Source organism: Sorex araneus, chromosome 4 (assembly GCF_027595985.1).
Source record: "Sorex araneus isolate mSorAra2 chromosome 4, mSorAra2.pri, whole genome shotgun sequence".
Taxonomy (NCBI): domain Eukaryota; kingdom Metazoa; phylum Chordata; class Mammalia; order Eulipotyphla; family Soricidae; genus Sorex; species Sorex araneus.
The window spans coordinates 56,938,989-56,956,847 of record NC_073305.1 but is presented as its reverse complement, the minus strand read 5'-3'; the positions used below and the strand labels follow the sequence as shown (position 1 = coordinate 56,956,847).

General features: G+C 38.0%; 1 protein-coding gene and 1 pseudogene across 5 annotated transcripts in view; one reads left to right on the top strand and one right to left on the bottom strand.

Moving 5' to 3' along the window:
• The window catches only part of FHIT (fragile histidine triad diadenosine triphosphatase), a 1,667,781-nt gene that overhangs the window by 493,440 nt on the left and 1,156,482 nt on the right, over nucleotides 1-17,859 (top strand). The gene's annotated exons all lie outside the window — the stretch shown is intronic.
• LOC129404324 (farnesyl pyrophosphate synthase-like) overlaps nucleotides 14,386-17,859 on the bottom strand; it is a 47,625-nt pseudogene continuing 44,151 nt past the window's right edge.

Here is a 17,859-nt window from a genome sequence, read left to right as displayed (position 1 = left end):
GAATCTGAAATTAAAAACATTATTATTTACATCAGCTTTCCCCCCAAAGAAATATTTTGTTATAAATCCAAAACAAAATATACAAGTTCTCGCACTGAGAAGAATTATAAAACCTTGGTGGCAAACCTGAATAAATGAAGAAATAGTCCATGTCTTTGGTAAGGAAGACTCATTATTTTCTTTTTTTCTTTCCAACCATTGACGAGTCCTCCTGGCTCCTATTTTTCCTAGCCTTGGATATTTGATTTATACTACATATATTTTTATATCCCCAAAATGAATGCAGTTATTCTATATCTGTCCCTGTCCTTCTGATTCATTTCACTCAGTATGATACTCTCCAGCTCCATCCATTTATAAGCAAATTTGATGACTTAATTTTTCCTAATGACTGCATAATATTCCATTGTATAGATGTACCATAGTTTCTTTATCCAGTTCTCAGGTACTCAGGTTGTTTCCAGATTCTGGCTTTTGTGAATAGTGCTGCAATAAACATAGAAGTATATAGATGGCATTTGTCTTGTGTGTTTTTGAGTCCCCAGGTTATATTCCCAGAAGTGGGTCAAATGGGAGCTCAATTTCTAGCTTTTCGAGGAATGCTCATATTATTTTCCAAAAAGGCTAGACCAATCAGCATTCTGACCAACAATGAAGGAGAGTCCTTTTCTCCCCACATCCACACCAGAACTGGTTGGTCTTGTTCTTTTAGATGTGTGCTAGTCTCTGTGGTGTGATATATCATTGTTATATTTGCATGTCCCTGATGATTAGTGATGTATGTAGAGCATTTTTTCATGTTCTTGGCATCTTCATTTTTTAGTTTCTCTGACTTTTCTTGTAGAATTAACTCTTTGTATAGAAATTTCACCTGGAAAACATTGAATTAAGGATAGTAAGTGAAATGGATCACTGGTATTGTGTACCTCTTTACTATAAGTATGCATGGAATTATATTATCTTTGTGTTATTGTCTTGGTTATAGTTTCTAAGCCCTGAACAAGACCCTTTTTATGTAAAATATATTGATACATAAAATAAATATGGGAAAAAGTGGTATCTTACTATCTGTAATTAGTGGATAAAAGACTTGCAAATGACTATAATTTCAAGATTAAGAATCTGTAATAATTCTCCTTTCTTGAAAAAAGAATTCTCTTTTCTATTCTCATTGGAAAGGACATATACATCATTACCGCACAGTTTTCTATTTCTCCTCTTGAAAATACTGATTTTTATTTTTGTGGTTTTTATTGGTTTTTTTTTTTTTTGGCGTGCGAAGTCAGTTCATTTAACCCCTCTGAATTCTGATTTCTTCCTATGTAAAATAAGATTAAGTATAGCAACTACCTTATAGAATTGTTACACTAAAGATTAAATTAAGGGGCCAGAGCAATTATACAGCTGAATAGGGTGTTTGCCTTACATGCAGACAACCAGGATTTGATCCCTGGTCATCCCATTTGATCTCTCAATGCCTGCCCCCCTACTGTGAACACCTCCAGGTGTGGTCCTCCAAAACAAACAAATAAGAAGATTAAATTAAAGATTTTCTTTCTATAAGATTATTAGCAATATGCCTGGCATACGTAAGTTCTCAAGAAACATTCATATTATTATTAGAAAGAAATGTGTTCCTGCCAGCTGTGTGTTCAAAGTTAAAGGCATTATTTTTAGTGCTATTGGGATATTTTTTTATTATAGCTTCAATTTGGCAGCATATAGAGGTACCAGATGCCCCCAAAATAAACTAAAATGCATTACACGGCAAAGTACCACTAGATAATATTTGGTAGTCATGATCCTGTATAAGCCTCATTACTTTGACATTAAGTGCTGCCAGTCCACCAGTCAGATATGATTGATGTTTTACCATGTTATCACTTAACTTGAGACTATGTTTTCATTCCATACCTTTTCATGTACTCATGAAAAGATGACCAAGGATGCACTAAGGCTGACTATTTCAAACCCAAAACCAAACTACTAGATAAGGTAATGAGTTCCAGTATTTTGAGAAAAGGAATGAGGAAATGGAAAGGAATGTTTCCTAAATAGTTTTACTTGTTTCTGTTTTTAATCTGGCTAGGTAAAGTCTATTGAACCTGGAATTCTCAGAGATAATAATTTTGGCTGCAATAAAATAAAGTCTAGCTGCAGGAGAGTGATGGTGGTATAATTACCTGAGCGCACTAGAGAATGGAAGTAAGCAAGTGGATTCTGTAGGGGGTAGCCCTTCAAACTTTGGTGGCAGGGCACCAGTAAAGAGTAGCACCCTCATTTTGTAACCTTTAGAATGAGTGTAGGCACTTGATTCAAAGTCACTTGGGGAAAAATTCCAATAGATATTTTGGTTTCAAGACCCAAAGACCACTGTTTAGATTCACATCCAAGCCACTGGAAGTGAAGCTAGATCTCCTAGAAAGGAGAGAGGCAGGGGGTGTTCCCAATTCTCTGTACAAGTGTTAGCCAAATTCTCCATTGGCTTTGCACTATGCATTTATGGAGCAGGCACAAATTAACATAATGAAAGATAAAGGTTGAAAAATCTAAGGTGCTACCCAAGAGATATATTTTATTTTGAGGGTAACTGTAGTAGTTGCCACCCAAAGCCATGAATGAGTGATCTCCAAATATTTTAACAGATTTTAGAATCTTCCTACCACTGTATTTACATGATACAATACAAAATCACATTATATATAAAGATAAAAATTAAATCCAGTCTGAAGATGAAAAAAATGAGACCAATTCCAAAATGATCCAGATGTGAGATTTAACAAAGATTTTAAAGTGGTTACTGCAATCTAATTTAATGAAGAACAAGAAAAATATACTCACTAAAAACAAAGCCTTAGTAAAAATGAAAGTGTCAAAATGTACCAAAGGGATAGGGTAGAAACTGAAAGGTACAAAGTTTGAAATAAAAATTCTCTGAGGAAGCTATAGCAATTGCAAATAACAGAGGAAAGAGTTAGTGAACTTGAAGATAGATCAATAGAAAAGGGTTTTTCCCCCTAAACAATAGGAAGCAAAAAAAGAGTTAATAAAAACCAAATAGAAATATGAATAGTCTTAGAGACCTTTGTAAAAAAAAAACAAAATTCTAATATGGAGTTTCAGAAGGAAAGGATAAAGGAAATAGAAGGGAAAAAATATTTGAAGATATAATGGTGTAATGGTTCAAACTGTTCGATTTAATGAAACATATAGATCAAGAAACTTAACAAAACTAAATTGAAATAAGTTGAAAGAAAACCATGCTATAGGCTCATCATATTTAAACTGCTGGACACCAACAATAAAGAGAAAATCTTGATAGAAGCCAGAGAAAAATGGCACATTACTCTCTTTCTAGGGAACAATGCTTTAAATGACCACTGATTTCTCATCAGATGCTATAAAGGCCAGAAATAGTGAAATTACATTTTTTAAAGTAAAGAGAAAAGAAAATCTTTTCAACCCAGAAATCTATGTATAGTGAAAATATTCTCCTAGAATAAAGGCAAATTAAACACATATTCATAGCAAGTAAACTACGAGAATCCATTGCCAGCAGATCTGCAATGCAAGAAATGTTAGAGGAAGTGGGTCAGGTTGATGTGAGATAATGCCAGATGGAAGTTTAGATTTTCAACAAGGACTGACAAATCTCAGAGATTTTAAGTACGAGGCTACAATACATATATATAAAATAAAGTTTTGTGTTATTATTTTTAAATAACAGAACCTTTTAAAGGAAATCTTTAATACTTCCTTATTTTGTTTATATTTTGTGTAGATGTAGTGCATGAGACAATTATAGCAAAAAGAATGAGGCAGGTAGTAAATTGACTTAAATAATTTCAAGGTTTTAAAATTTTATATGAGGTAGTATGAAATTAATTCTAAATGAGCTGTGAAAGCCCACAAACGACCACAAAAATATTCACTGTATAAATTACAATACAATCCTAATTCTATTAGGTAATTATGTTAATTATTTTAAGTCTATATGGTATTATATATTTAAGCATTATATCAAATATAATGGGCTATAACCTTTAATTAAAAGGCAGAATGTATCAAAATGGATCTTAAAAATCAATTGCAACTATTTTTATTAAAACATAAACTCAAAATACAAGTTACAGGCAAATTTAAAGTGAATTAATAAAAAATGATACATCATGGAACCAACATAAGAAATAGGACCTGAAAGATAGAACAATAGGTAAGGCATTTGTCCTGCATGCAGCCTATTTGGGTTTTGATCCCTGGAACCACATATGGTACCCCAATCCCTGTCAGAAGTGATCCCTAAGTGCAGAGCCAGGTGTAAGCCCTGAGTGCTGCCCAAACGAGAGAGAGAGAGAGAGAGAGAGAGAGAGAGAGAGAGAGAGAGAGAGAGAGAAGTAATGGATATATATATTGAGTTTTATTTTTATTTTATTGAATCACTGTGAAAAAAGTTACAAAGCTTTCAGTTTAAGTCTCAGTCATATAATGATCAAACCCTCATCCCTTCACCAGTGCACCTGTTCCCCCACCAAGAACCCCAATATACCCCCCTCCCACACAAACCCCAACCTGAGTGGCTAATGATCTTCACTTTACTCTCTATACTTTGAGTACATTCAGTATTTCAACAGAGAACTCACTATTATTATTTAGAATTTTCCCCCGACAATCAAACCTGCTGAAAAGGCATCATTTGATAATTTGTTTTCCATTGCTGAGAGTGAAGACTATATGAGCTCGTGCGGCCGGGACAGCTGATGTTTTAGTAATTAAGTCCAGAGAGATTTCTGCCAGAAGTCACCAAAAGACAAGGTCGAGAGAGAAAAACCTTTCCCCTCCCCGGGTGACCTGGGGTTGTAGCTCAGTTCACAGTCTAGATGCATTTTTGTAAGAAGCCGCTGGGTGCCAAAAGTGATTAGTAACCCTCCAGGATCATAGTCTTTAAGGAGCAGAGGAGCCGTTTCCTGTGTGTGGCAGTGCTGGATCTTGTCTGGGCTGGGAGCGCGCCGGTAACACCCCTCCCTTCCCGAGATCTCCTGTGCGCCATGTCACTGCAATCTTGTACCTCTAGTTATTGGGGTCTGGAAGATGGTGATCACCACGTGGGCGCCGCTATGCTGCCGCTGCCGCTGAGTAATGGCTATATTAACCGCATATATTTTTAAGATAAAAAGTATTATCAGAAAGGACCAGAGAGAAAATACAATGGGTAGGGTGCTTGCATTGCGGGCGACCAACCCACATTTGATTCCTGGCAAATGGTCGCCAAAGCTTACCGTGTGTGATTCCTAAGCACAGAGCCAGGAATGCTCCTGAGCATCGTCAGTGTGGCTCCAAACTAAACAAAACAAGAAAATATTATAAACAAAAATAAACAGGAAAAAGAACAACTAATAAATAATAAACGGGTTCAAGACAGTAAGTGAGAAGAATTCTAAATGAGCAGATGCCTGATAAAATTTCAAGTGAAAGTTCTATTTTTGAGTCTATTTTGATAACTATCTCAATTGTACATCAAAAAATACAGGAGACTCTTTGTTTTAAACTAATAGCCATTTAATTAAACCATGAAATCAAAGTTCAACAAACGAAAAAGGAATATGTGTTTGTAGAGCATTGATGGCTGCGTAACTGACTGCTTATGTTTTTAATTACACACTGTTATGCATTCTGTACACTGTATGCTCCATTTAATGCATTTTATATCTTTAAGCACTTTCCATGTTCCAGGATTAAGCCGAGCATTCAAAAGTTCATACTCCAGAGTTCATATTTTAACAGTGTGTAGAAGAATAGCTGTTCAGTAATTCTTTCTGGTGACTTCACCAGTGCTAGCTGTTAAATATATTGAGTATCACCCCTGTTATCAATAATTATATAAATTAGAAATATTTCCCCCTTTGATAGTCAAAGACATTGTACTCTGTGTTGCTCAATCTCAAATGTAAGCTGGTGAATGGCAGAGCCAGCTTCATGTCCGTGTCTGTGGCTGCAGCTTTCTCCCCTACATTCTTTATTTGTTCTGAGAAAACATGATGGTCTATTGTTAGTGTTTTCATATTAGAATCTATAGGATTGGGGTCAGAGCGATAGTACAGCAGGTAGGGCGTTTGCCTTGCACGTGGCTGACCCAGGTTCAAACCCCCTGCATTCCATATGGTTCCCTAAGCACCGCCAGGAGTAATTCCTGAGTGCAGAGCCAGTAGTAACCTCTGAGCATCTGGGTGTGACACACACCCCTGCCAAAAAAAAAAAAAAGAATCTATAGGACCTTTTTGTATTTTTTTAGTAACCAATCAATAATTTAGTCTGTTTGATTCTATAAATAATTACTGAGATTTAAAAAATGGGAAATTTGGAAAACTCAGCACTTCAGATAGAAACAGAACTTTTTTTTTTTTTTTTTTGCTTTTTGGGTTTCACCCGGCGATGCACAGGGGTTACTCCTGGCTTTGCACTCAGGAGTTACTCCTGGCGGTGCTCAGGGGACCATATGGGATGCTGGGGATCGAACCCGGGTTGGCTGCGTGCAAGGCAAACGCCCTACCCGCTGTGCTATCACTACAGCCAAGAAACAGAACTATTTTTTTGTCTAGTTCTTTTTGTACAGTAGTGTATAAAATATGAAATATACACCTTAAAACTTTATATAGGCACAGTTTTTCTTATATGTTTTTCTTATATGTTCTTGGGAATTGAACCCAGAGCCTCACATTTGCAAAGTGAATACGGCTAAGCTATGTTCTATTCATGAGTGGATTTTTTTTTACAGAGTTCTGTATTTCTAGTGTACATGTTTACAATATGAATTTAGAAATTGTAGACAACTTTTCCTAATTTGGCATGAAAAAAGGCCATCAGATACAGGATAGAATTTTGATTCAGTACTTGCAGTTCAGAGTGAGAAGTGATATCTAAATAATGCTTAAGAATTCATACATTTTATTACTTCTGATCAATAAAACTGAATTTATAGCTTTTTGCAGGGAGTAGGGGGATTAGGGAAACAGTTGGGATCAGGGATTGAACCTGGAAATCAATAAATGCAAATCATCCATCCTAACCCACCACACCATCTCACTAGTCTTATCCTAAAGTGTCAGAATTTCAGACCTTTCAACTGTTACAATATATCACATACTACTTTGGATGGTACTACTAACATTCTTTTAAAATTCCGATTATTTTTAAATATTTGGAACATTTTAAATGTTTTAAATATTTCTGATCTTTTATCCCTATATTATAAATAATGATGCTAAAGCTTCATGTTATTTCATCATAAAAGATTGACATTGTTTATCTCTCTTTTTAAGCAATTAGTTATGACTCCATCATATATGCTGTGAGAAGTAAGGAATATCTGGAATCAGGTGATAATAATCCTGATCATTGCTTCATTAAATCTATGTAGCTAAGAAATGTTTACTTTGGTGGTAAATTACAACAAATTTAAAATATGATTAATGATGTAGAAAATTAGGAAGTAAAGTCACAAACTTCAGTAACAAATACAGTTGCAGTGTATTTTGCAGAAAATTTATTTCTGAATATTTTTGCAAGCAAAGGAAAACAGTTTCATTTTCTGTCAGGAAAATGAAAGCATTCAAAAGCTTATATGATTCCTCAATGATCAAACACCCATCCCTCCACTAGTGCACATTCCTCACCAATATCCCCCATATACCTCCCTTTCCCACCCTCCCCCTGCCTCCATGGCAGACAGTATGCCCCATACTCTCTCTCTACTTTTGAACATTATAGCTTGCAATACAGACACTGAAAAGTCATCATTCTTGGTCCATTATCTACTTTTGGCATGTATATCCCATCCTGACTGGTTCCTCCAGCATCATTTTCTTAGTGATCTCTTTTCTATTCCATTTGCCTTCTCTCCTCTGCTCATAAAACATGCTTCCATCTATGGGGCAATCTTCTTGGCCCTTGTATCTACTGTCCTTGGGTGTCAGCCTCATGTGATGTTATTCTATACTCCACAAATGAGTGTGGTCCTTCTATGTCTGTCCCCCTCTTTCTGACTCATTTCACTCAGCATAATACTCTCCATGTCTATCCATTTATAAGCAAATTTCATGACTTCATTTCTCCTAACAGCTGCATAGTATTCCATTGTGTAGATTTACCAAAATTTCTTTAACCAATCATTTGTTCTAGGGCTCTTGGGTTATTTCCAGATTTTGGTTATTGTTAACAGTGCTGTGTAGGATGACATTACTCTGCCCTTTCCCTCCTTGCCACAAGTAGCTTGTCCCAGTTTTACCCAGAGTTTAGGCTTACCCCAGTCACACCCATCAAGGTGTTCCCGAATCTCTTCCATCCCTTTGTTTAGCTATAATCACTTCTCCATGCTCTCTTCCCCAAAAGAGTTAATCCTCGGCTTTCCCTTAATCTGACTCTGCTAATTTGCAAGGTCAGACCTTCCTAGGATACTGAATTTATATTATATAAGTTAATATTGCCTTTCTCCTCTTCTTGTGCCTTTTGAATATTTTACTTTAAAGCTATGATCCCAAAGTAGGGTCCCCAACGTGGGACAGGAAGGATCCAGGGCAAGCGGTGAGTTATGTGCTACCCTGGCATCGAGATGGGCCTGGCCAAAGTGCCTAATTCTTAACTATAAGTTAAGAGCTTGATCATAGACAAATGCTGTCATGATCCAATAGTAATTATGAGACTGGGACCCTGCCAGGGATAGGAAAGACTGATCTGGCCTGAGCACTGTAGTCTGAGATTGAGATGGCCCCAGGAGAGCAATTCTATAAGCTTTAATGCATCTCTTATTGTGTCCATACAAAATAATTAATATTATGAATTCTTATATGTTTGCTGGCTGAGGAGAAGAGAAACACATTCATGGGACTCCGCCCTTGGGTGGATCCTCCTGCTGAAAGAGAATTAAGTCCTAGGAGAAGCATCCCTAAGGGAAAGGAACCTTACCCTATTGATGGTGACCACACCTACATGTAGGCCCCAACCCCCTGATGCTGTGGAGATTTAACTAGGCTGTGAGAGTGGGTTGGGGGCCAGATCCACGAGCCAGATCCATGGGGCAGATCCATGGGGAGAGATCCAGGAGAGCGGGAGAGAATGAAATAAACGGATCGAGCAACAAGTTTGGCCTTCTTCCTTCTTCCTTCCGTCGCCTGCCCTCGACCGACGGCACACAGCGGTTCTGGGGCACCGGACGCGGGCGGTGAGACAGAGCCGCCCGGAGAGCCCGCGAGTGCACTCGCGCCCCCTCGGCGCTCTTTAGTTTTTTACAGTGCTGCAATGAACATATAGGTACAGATGTCATTTCTACTGTGCTTTTTGCATCCTCAGGATATATTCCCAGATGTGGTATTGTGGGGTCATATGGAACCTCAATTTCTAGTTTTTGAAGGACTGTCCATATTGTTTTCCAGAAAGGCTGGACCAGTCAGCATTCCCACCAACAGAGAAAGAGCATCTCTTTTCCCCCACATCCACACCAGCACTGGTTGCTTTAGATCTTTTGAATGTGTGCCAGTCTCAACACCCAGCTCCATCTGGGCCAGGACTTTTGTGCTTGGGGACACTTTTTATTACCATTTCAATTTCCTTGAGGGTGATAGGTCTGTTCAGGAACTTCAAATTTTTGAGCTGTCTTTCCAGCCCATTGTGCTTTGGCTTTGTAAAATAGCTAAGTAGTTTCATCAAGTCTTGAGGATTTGAAGAGTGACAGAGAGTAAGATCACTCTGGGACCACCAATGACAGCTGTACCAATATTCTTAGAGTGTTCCTCGGTTGTAAAGCTTATTTAATGAAAAGAGACCCTAAAAAATAATAACCCTTTTTACTAATGTGCAATGTTCTCTTGTCAGTTTGAAATGAGAAACTGTCAGCCTGCCGATCACATGCATACAGTATATGCTCATTAAATCACACACCGTGGGGTTTCTTCAGATTGTCAAACTACTTAATTGAAAAAAAAATGTGTAGTATTGCTCTTTTGGGTAGGAGGCAGAAATCAAAGGGCTACAGAGCTTACTCTTAATATTTCTGAGTTAGCTCTTAACTGCAGTCAGAAATTGTTTCATATTATAGTTTTGATTAAAGGACTTCCTAATTGCATCTTTTTGGGTTTTGTTTATAACTCAAACATTGTAATTATATTGGAGTTTCTTTTATAATAGAGCTACTAAATCATTCTGCCAGAAAATGCAAACTAAAGTTAAAGGATCAATTTTTGGTGTTCTGTCACTATGAGGTCCACTTGGATATGTTTGGTCTGAAACAAACAGTGAATAAGAGATAGGCATGGGATTATAATTTTGTTAAAACACAGCTGAAGTGTTTCATTTTACAAAGTTTAGGCTCTATGGATGGTGAGTTAATCCTTAATGAGAGCCAGTACTTTTAGGCTTTCAGTATCAGTAGTTTTTTTTATATGGTAGCTTTAAAAGTCTTAACGGAGCCTGGAGAAATAGTACACCTGGTAGGGCAACTACCTTGCATATGGTCAATTCCAGTTTGATCCCTAGTACCTCACGTAGTTACTGATCTCTGCTAGGAATGATCCTTGAGCACAGAGTCAGGAGTAAACACTGCTGGTTGTGGCCATTAAACCAAACAAACAAAACCAATGTCCAGGCCCAAACAATAAATAAATAAAATGTATTTATTTAAATAAATCAGAATCTTTATGGGTAGCTTGAGAAAAGAAAAGTGTTCCAAGTGATTCTACCTTGAGCTACAGTTGATACATTAGGCCAAAATTGACTGAAATTCTCCAGTATTTCAAGTCAAAACTAAAATCAGCATTTGTTATCATTAATTTCACCCACGTCAATCTGTTTCCTAGACTTTTAACATTTCAGAATGTTAAAACTGCTTTCTGGGCTCCACTTAGATCTATTAATTGAGATTTTTTGGAAATGGGACTTGGTAATTTTCCGTCTAAAAAGAGCTCAAGGCAATTATGCATCAAAGTTAGAAAAATAACTTAAGAAAGATGACTTTTACAGGTGAACTTGAGTAGAAAGTATACAACTCAGATTAAAATCAGGGTTGTATACTGCTTTTACAACACATGAGATTTGAGAAACATTCGTTTGGGCCAACTTGGCTTTAATAGTATCCCATTTCTTTTGAGGAAACTCCCCTCCCATCTGCACATTTGATTCTAGAACACTCACATGTTCCAGAACACTGGAACATGAGATCCTGAAATACTCACACATGAGATTCTGGAACATTCACATGTTCCACAATTCTTTAACATTTAGATTGTGGTCTAATGATTAGAGACAAAACATTTTTAAAGCACCCCAAAAGATATTCTGCTCTTAAAGTATGGAGAAGTTGAAGAATCAGAAAAATGATATATGTATTAAAATAGAAAAAATGAATATTATGGTATTATTTATTGCTAAATTTAATAATTAAAAAAATTATATTTGGAGATGTTTTACAAGTTAGCTCACATGTCTAGAATATCTAAACACACATCATAAAATCCAATACATTTTAGCCTAGTTTAAAATTAAATAAATGGAATTGTTATATGATCAAGTAATCTCAGAGGCAGAATTACAAAAATAATTTCAAAAACTTCACACCTGGGACCACAGAGATAACTCAAAGAGGCAGAGCATATGCTTTGCATGTTGGAGGCCCAGGTTTGATTCCCAGTACCACCTGGTTCCCTGAACACTGCCAGGAATAACCTCTGAGCACTGCCACATGTAGACCAAAGTACAAAAAGATTAAAAGAAAAAATCATACCTGACGGCTGTTTGGTGCAGTATATCTGATATTATAGTAGATGACTGAGCCTCGCAAAGAGCTAATTCCCAGGCTCAGTGAGAATGATGTATGTACCTCAGTGTATATATTTAAAACTTAAAGGAAATCCCATTGCCCTAGACTTTATTCTCATTGATAAGGCTATCAAAATATGTCTAAGTAATATAAAGATTCATTTGAAAAGAGACCTTCTTCTAAAGGAAAAAAGTCAAAGGATGAATGAAAAAGTAGTATTTTTAGCAATACGTTACTCTGTCTCTAAAAAGACATTTACATAACGCTTGGAATTATTGATGATCATCTAAAGAGACTGACAATGTGAACTGCACACTGTAACTTCTGGGAAATTATCCCTAAGAAGCTACAGTAGTAGTAATGGAACAGCACATGGCTAGAATACAAGAGAAGTAAATGTCACCAGAAATTTGGAATCTCTGAGACCCACTAATAGAAACATTTTTTTCCCATGCCATAGTCACCCTTTGAGGTTCCTGTTTTAGTTTTTTTTTAATCTAGGTATTATGATTCCTGCTACTAATAACCTACTTAAGGTTAATCTCCCCTTTTCATAGATCTTCTGTTTCCCTTCTTTTTTGACAGTTTCTTCATCCAGGATATAAGCCCTGTGGAAAAAAAATGACTTTGGGGTATATCTTATCGATCAACCATTGGACATAAAGAATGGTGACAGATAATCCTTTGGCCTCGCCACAAGTGATAGGCAGAGTATCATGCTATTAGGAACAAAGTTATGAATGCCTAGCTGGTTAAGAAATATTTTAGGAAGAGGGCTAGCAGAGGGTGTGAGGGAGGGGAGACCAATGAGAAGCAACAAGGTCCAAGAGTCAAGGTACATCTGTGGTGTTAAGGATCAGTAGAGCTAAATAGTCAGAGCTCAGAGTCAACAACACTGAAATCATGAGATCCAAACTTTAATGACCAAACTTTAAAAGATTCCTGTCAAGATGGCAGGACAGGGAGGCCAGTAGGACAGGGAACCTGGGAACACTGGTGGAGGGAACTTGACACTGGTGGGGGATTAATGATGAAACATTGTATGTCTAAAACACATTATGAATAAATCATGGTGTTTAATAAAATTTGTAAAAAAAATATTTTTAATGTCTTTTTTGAATTTGGATTCTATAACTCCAATTCATTAATAAATGAGTGATGGGAGGAAAGTTTTATTCACATTTCACATAGATCTCTTTTACCTCCCTCCATATCTATAATGCAACAATAATTCCAGAAAAATCAGCTTTTCTAGAAGTTCTATGGCTTCTAGGTAAATAAAATGGTTAACTGTTCATTTGAAAATGATTATGCTTTTGGAGAGAGGCCTGAAAATTTCTTGGCAATACTTCAACTGATAAATAATTTATAATAAAGATTGACTGGAGAATGAGAGCGAAGTTAATAACCTCTTATTTTCCTCTTTATTATTTTAGACAAATTGGTAAATCGTGGTGGAGGTGTGGAATATTCCTATGTCAACAAGTTAGATGCTGGGATTATAAAAGAGGGTGCTATTTGACCTCCTGAAGATACTGTCCCTTCCCTAAATGGAGCTGGATGACTTTGTGATGTGTTGTTTCCTGTTCTAAGCACTACAGTGTTTTCAGAAAAGTCTATGTGAACTATAGGAAACTATTACCATGGCACTGGTTCTATGCCCTATACCACACTGGTTGAGGTAAGCTAATGAATCGATTCAGCACAATCCTATGCTTAAATAGGTTAAAAAATCCTTCCAGAAGGATGTGTGGGCCTATAAGTCATTCTTTCAGCTGAAAAAAATGTTAAGCATCAAAAAAAAAATGATCTGATCAAATACCGTAGGTGTCATTAGCATATGGACTGAAATGAGAATCTAACTGGGATTCTGAAACAATGGGTGAAAATCAAGACACTTGGTATGAATGGTAGCACTGTACACTGTCATCCAGTTGTTCATCGGTTTGCTCGAGTGGGCACCAGTAACATCTCCATTGTGAGACTTGTTGTTACTGTTTTTGGCATATCAAATATGTCATGGGTAGCTTGCCAGGCTTTGCCATGAGGGTGGGATACTCTTGGTAGCTTGCTGGGCTTGCTGAGATGGATAGAAGACTCAAACTCCAGTCGACCACGTGCAAGGCAGACACCCTACCCACTGTGCTATCACTCCAGCCCATAAAGCAATACTACCTTAATAAAAGAATTATTACTATTATTATTAATGCTTTGGTGCTATATCTGGCAGAGCTTATAAACTTATATGATAGCAAATATAATTAGAAAATGGCACAACAACCTGATCCAGAGTTTCTGAGTTTTGAGACCACATAAAGTGTTTGGTCTAGGGACTAGAGCTAAAGTACAGCAGGTAGGGCTAGGACGTTTGCCTTGCACGAGGCTGACCCGCGTTCAATTACCAGCATACCAGAAGGTCCCCCAAGCACCGCCAGGAGTAATTCCTGAGTGCAGAACCAGGAGTAACCCCTGAGCACGGCAGGGTGTGACCCAAAAAGAAGAAAAAACAAACAAAGTGTTTGGTCTATATTCAGAAACATAGAATTCAGATCAATTGTACACTAGAAGGACTGAAGTGGTCCTTAGTCTAGAAAGTGCAGCGGAGGGAACTGGAAATTTTCACTCATTCTTGAGAGAAGTTGTAGCTGTAACTGGATCCTGTGCTGCCACAGGTGCTGATATTCTTCTAGCTCCAGCAATGGAGTACCTGTGTCCTCTAACTGAATTCCACAACTTTTGAAAAGAAGTGGAATTTTTATGTCAATAAAAGAGCTATGTGTTTGAGTGGCTAGTCTGTTTTCACTGACTGAAATTTTTCCTAATATGATCACGGTCAGAATGTAAGGCCTTTTTACCTCAAGGAGCAAAGGATTGTGCATGCTTCACCCCATCCACCTCTCACACATATTATAGAGTTGGTCATTTTCAGAACATTCATATTTTGAGTACTTGCATGCATTATTATTATTATATTTGCATGTATGTAATATTTTTATAAGTATTTAAAAATTTTTTCCTTTCAGAATTCATACAGTGGTCATCTTCCTCACCCCCACCATGTTATTGTATTTTGAAATAATGCATCAATTAAGGTTAAGTTGTTTATAACGTAGGACCCTGATCCTATGTAATTTGTTGTCCCTATAAAAAGAGGAAGAATGGATTCATGTACATAAAGACCATGTGCAGAGCTAGAAAGTGGCCATTTTCCTAATCACAGAAAGGCCTCAGGAGAAATAAAATTTGTTGACATCTTGATCTTGAACTTTAAGCATCTAGAACTCTTGAGAAATATATTTCTGTTGTTTAAACCATCCAATCTATATTATTTTGCTATGACAGTCCTAGTGGACCAATGCAGATATTGACAAATCTTCTTGGTAGATTTGATTTGTGAGTCAAAGTCAATGACAAAATAAATAGAAATATTAATTTTTGTCAAAACAAATATGAAAGTCCTCAGGAAATTAGTCTCTTATCCTTTTTGTTGGGTAGTGCCCTTCAAAACTAAAGTAGTGTAAAGATAATTATTAATATAGCACATTATTCACTTGACCATCTGTTTATTCACCAAATAGTCTTTGAATTGCCTACTCTGTTCTTTGAAAGATGATGCTCAGATATACCTATCATAGAGCTGAAAACAAATAGGCATGTACATATAGTTATATGTCTAGATAATACCTTCATAGTCATTGTAACTGGAATAGTAAGGAAGGCTCCTGGATGAAAAGGCATTGAAGTGGGTTTTGAGAATGAAATGATTGCTCATGTAAGCTTGAGCACTAGGGAAGAACAGTAGAAAACATCAAGGAATAGTGATCCAAGACACAGAAGTGCAATATCCGTGGGAAATTTAGGGGGAGATATATGTGGCATTTGACTCAATGACTCAACGCAGGAAAAATTTCCATCATAAGGCTAAATGAGCTCAGATTTAAAGGATTTCTTTCATAAAGATGACATGCCAGGTACTGTCAAATGCACGCCACTCAGTTTACTCACTCATACTCATACAAACTCTACTCAAGATAAGTGCAACTGTTTTTATGGATTGTAGATGGGAAACTGAGGCATAAATAGGTTCTGCTCCCAGCCTATTTCTAGCATGTGGTGGAGCTGAGATTGGAACCGAGGCACCCTGGCTCCAGAGCCTTTGTATGTATGCAGAGGAGGCCTGGACATTCAACAGTGAGACGCACTGGGTATGAACAGATCTGCCAGTGGGGCAAGGTACAGGGCATTGAGCGCATGGCCCACTTGTGTTTCCTGGAGCAAAGAGAACAATGAACCCTTAGGGGGGGCGCAGTGCCCTGGCCACGGTCCTCCATGTTAGCCATGTTTGCAGCCGTTTGTGGAGATAAATCCTCAGGACAGGGGGAAACAAAAGTGTTTTTCAGGCGCTTCACTGCATTGGTTAGCCTAGAACAGGGCTATGAAAGGGGCTTTTCTGCGACCGCTGCCTTCCGGGGTTACATTCTTAGTGAATCTACTGCCTCAAAATGGAGCTTGTTAGTGGCGTGTCATCTGAGGGTGGCAATTAGTTGCATGTGTTTGGTTGGGTGCCAGCTCCCGGGGCGCCAGACCTCAGTGGGGGAGCCACTGTTTGTCATGAATTAGTCTTTAAATACAAGCAAGTTTTAAAAATGAAGCATGCTAATTTGGGTTTTGCTCACCCCCTCCGAAGAAGGCTTGGCCTGTTCCGTGCCAGCTGGCTGAGCTGGCATTCAGTGAGAAACTGGGTCCCTACCAAAATTCGCATCACTCCCCCCGCCCCCTACCTTTTGAGGAGAAAATGGCATCGAGGAGCTGGTGCAAGGTGACTGCAGGGGCAGGAGCAGGGCAGCGATGGGGGGGCGCAGGGGACTCCAACTGCCTGCGTATCCCAGCTCTGCCCACCACCTTAGAAAGACAAGTCCGCCTCTCTCTTTTTCCACTGTCCTCAGCCACCCATTCAGTGGCTTTCCACATAAAAGGCTTCCTCAGCCAATAGCTCATACACTGCACCTTTTATACTCTTCCAAGTCATCCTTAGGGGATTATCACTGCAGCTTTTAAACTTCCCCGTAGAAAGAGCTGAATGCGCTGAATGGGGCGGAAGAGTCTCCAGTGAGAAAGTGTCCCCCCACCCCAAATGCTCACAAAACCCCTAATCACGATGTAAGAATGCCATCCTGTTTTTCCGCGGTGGCTGGCTACAAATGCGCTAATTAACAATTACTGTACATATAGGCGCTAATTGCAGCCGTCGTGTCGCACTCGTGCGCGCGCACTTGCAGGGGAATGCGGTGCGCACACAGGCCCCCTTGCCTTCACGTGATGTTTTCCCAGATTAGGAGCACTGCCACCCGTCAAGGTTTTGGTTCTGGAGATTCAGCACTTTTCCCAGGAAGTGCTAATTGGAAGATTTGTTTTTCTTACACTTTCCAGGTGGATAATCTGATCATGAGAAATGGCAACTGTGATACAATCAACAGTTGAAAACAGGAACTCTCCCATTTGGTGGTCTTCTTCTTTTTTTTTTTTTAATTTCGGTTTTGTTTTGCAAACATCCCTTTGTCTTCAAATGGATTACTCAGTATTGAGAAAGGAGCCTTGTACACAAGTGAGACAGAAAAGGAATTTAAACAAGCTTTCCATTTGTTCTGAAGATCCAGGCAAGATGGGAGCTTGTTCTCAGATGCATGCATTTGTGTAGCAGATTACTGAGAAATTCGAGTCGTTCTGGTTACTAATGTTGTGTACATTAAATTTTCTGGAGTCAGGTTTATTTTAACCTATTTATTTGATAGCAATGCCTCGGTTCTGAAGGCAGTCTATTAAGTTTCCTAATAAACTGATTCCCTTTTCCCGAAAGACTGGCCTGAAAGTTTTCCTGATGGAACAGAAAATTGTTGCATTCCTCCCCCGCCCCCCACAAAACTGAGGCAAAGTTGTAGGACATTAAGATTACTTGAGTACTTTAAATAGTTTTAAGGGAAATTTTATTTTTTCAAAGCTGTTCATCTTTAGTTTCTTTAAATGATCATTTAATATTTGGGGTCTCGACAAGACAA